We start from the raw sequence: 2,932 nt of genomic DNA, 5'->3' as shown, positions 1-2,932 counted from the left end.
GGAAACTAAATTTCCTTCTTTGCACGATAGAAATAATGTAGCTTATACGTTTTTGCCAAAAGCTGGTAATTGCTGAGTAAACTCTGTTTTGAACTATCAGTGCGGAGAGTCTTTTGTGACTTCAGCTTTGACGTCATGTAAGTGACTGTGCCCAAAAATCAAAAATATACATTGTGAGCCCTTCATAGTCTCTGGTTTCAGGGACCAAAAAGCACAGGGTCTTATTCTTTATTTCCATTGTATAATATTCTCCGTAGCACTTTACTTTTTAATGTCTCTGTGTCTTCCAACCTTCAGGAAGAATACAATAACTGGTTTTGCCTACTCTGCTGGCAGGATTTGGGGATCACATTTTTCCTGGGTGTTCTTGTTCATGTGGCTGGGGAACATTCCTTTGAACTTAACCCCACAGAAACTCAGCCTTTCTGATTTTCAGTCAGTCAGAGAGAGCAACTCCAACAAAACTTGAAACAGAGGCACTTGGCACTTGCCACACCCTGGCCATGGCCCTCTAGATTTGCTGAAGTCCAAAAAGATGAATATGATTGTCTCTTTGTGTCAACTACTTAAAAGTTAAAATTTAATTTTAATCAAGGTAGGATATGTAAAGTTTTGAAATGTGAGTGTTCCCTGGGCATATTAGCATAGTTAACTTTCTCCAAACAGAGAAAGATCTTAGGTTTTAAGTTTTGGAGCAGCTTTTAAACTCTAGGAAAGAGAAAAATCAATGTAATGGCACGTCTGTACATATATCCATTTATTATCATCATCTGTGCAGATCTGTCTCCAAGATTACAGTTTACCCCCACTAGTGCTCCCTCAACCAACTTTCTGTCTAAAATAACAACATTTTCTCTGCTTTTATACTAATATAAGAATATATAAAACGTTGCCTGTATTTAGAAAAGAAAGCCTTTCCTTTGGGTTTTATAATTCTGCTTTTCTTGATAAGTGTGCATGTAGACCATCTATATAGGCAGGTAAGTAAAAGAGAATGTCACTTGCTTTATACACAGTAATTTATAAGGATTAGGGGAGAGGAGGGTGGTGAAACCAGCATTAAATACTTCTCATTTCATCAGGAAAAAGGAATGTGCTCTGAGAAAATACTAGTGCAATAGTCATAAGGTATCCCACGTGGCTAAACAAAACACCTGCCTGCTGCAGGTACGTCAGTTCTGGGAAAGGAGAGCGGGTTTCCTTACAGAGGGTGGAGAGGAAGAGAGGAAATCCACATCTGATTCAATTGTCTATGAAAACGAAGGTGCCAATTCGTATCGTGCACGCGAATGAAAATAACTCTTGAGTTAATGCATCGCGTATTAGCTTGTCTAAAGATGGGAGGTTTGCAGGGTGAAGGCACTCAAAATTCTTGTGTCCACTGACGGCGGGTCTGTATGCTAATTTCTCACCGGAAGGGCTATATTTTTTGTTAAAGAGTTCACACAAGGCCCTATCAAAGTTCATTGTGCAATTTTGTTTTGAGCCCTTGAAGGGCAGTTTTTATCTTATTCTATTAGAAATCTAACAGAACCGTCCTTAATTAGCAGGCTTTTCTGCAGAGTGAGGCCAAAGCAGGACTCCAGGGACTGGAAGTGTGAATTTTAATGCTTTGTTGCAAAAGGAGGAGACTCGAGATATTCGCAGCATCTTATTTAAAGCGGGATACGCTGACATAACGTGAAGCGGTGCATTGATGGCCTACATTAAGTTACAGATATGAATTTTACATAAAATGGATTGATATTACATGTCATGGTAGAATTTTAACTACTCCCTGTCCATGCATTTTTAATATTTACATGTTCTAATTTAATGCTCAAAAGCAACTGCATTTCTTGAGCCCACTTTTGTGTTTAGACAGGCAAAAGAAAAACCCTACGACGTGTTCTGTTTTATTTATATTTCCTTTCAGCAAAAATCTGCATTCGGCATTCTTTCCTTTTTGCCCCCTTAAGCATTAAACCTTTTCTAAAAGGAAAACGGAAAGGCTACGCATTCCATTCCATCATTATGGTTTCGGCAATTGTGAAAAGGCAAATAATGAAACGGCGAGGGAAAAACACAAAACAGAAGGAACGTGCCTTCTTGAAAAGCGTCCTTCTTAAGGCGTTGGAATCCCAGGTATGGAGTGAGGATGGGTGGCGGGTGGAGGGTCCTTACGCACCGCGCTATTCGAGGTGGCAGGATATCCTCGCGCAGGGCTCAGCGCTCCTGCAGCAGCCTGGGCCCAGGGAGAATGAATTCCAGCCGCACATTCCCGCAGTTCTTCGCAGGAACTTCTCCCTCTTTCCCCTCCCTAGGGCACACACCAGCCCGGCCGGGCTCCCACCCAGCTCTTTTCTCAGAGCCCCGACCTACGGCGTTGACGGAATGGAGTGCCCTTCCCATTGGCCGGAGCGCCATTCCCTGAGGTGGTACTGTCTGCCTGATTGGCTGGCCACTCCCGACCCCCCGCCTACCCCTCCGCTCGGGTTGCCCGGCTCCCCGCCCCCCAGCGCTGCCCCGAGCCTCCGCCCTCGCTGGCTCCCTCCGCGCTCCCAGCCCCGCCCCCCTTGGCTGGCGCGGGGACCCGGCCCGCGCGCTGGCCCCGCCCCCAGGGCGCGAGGCTCTATAAATACAGCTGCGCGTCGGGCAGGGTGAGAGCGGGGAGGAGGCGCGGTTGTGAGTCAGTCCCGGGAGTGGGGAAACCTCGGGCGTGGGGGAGCGCGGCGGCGACAGGGCTATACTCGGAGCTCCGAAGGGAGTGACTGGAGACCCGGTAGGCTTCTTTCCTGCCGGTGCTTTTGAGATTTCTTGCCTTTTGGTCCCGGCCGAGTGTCGCCCACTGAGCAGAGATTCCCTTCGCAAAACCCGGAGCGACCCTCCAGTCAATTGTTGGGCTCCGGATCCTTAAGAGCTTTGCGGTGCCCAGAGCGCGCCGGGCGCGAAG

The sequence above is a fragment of the Myotis davidii genome, unplaced genomic scaffold, assembly GCF_000327345.1.
Source record: "Myotis davidii unplaced genomic scaffold, ASM32734v1 scaffold53, whole genome shotgun sequence".
NCBI classification, from domain to species: domain Eukaryota; kingdom Metazoa; phylum Chordata; class Mammalia; order Chiroptera; family Vespertilionidae; genus Myotis; species Myotis davidii.
The sequence above is the reverse complement of the archived record's forward strand: the minus strand, read 5'-3'. Positions refer to the sequence as shown.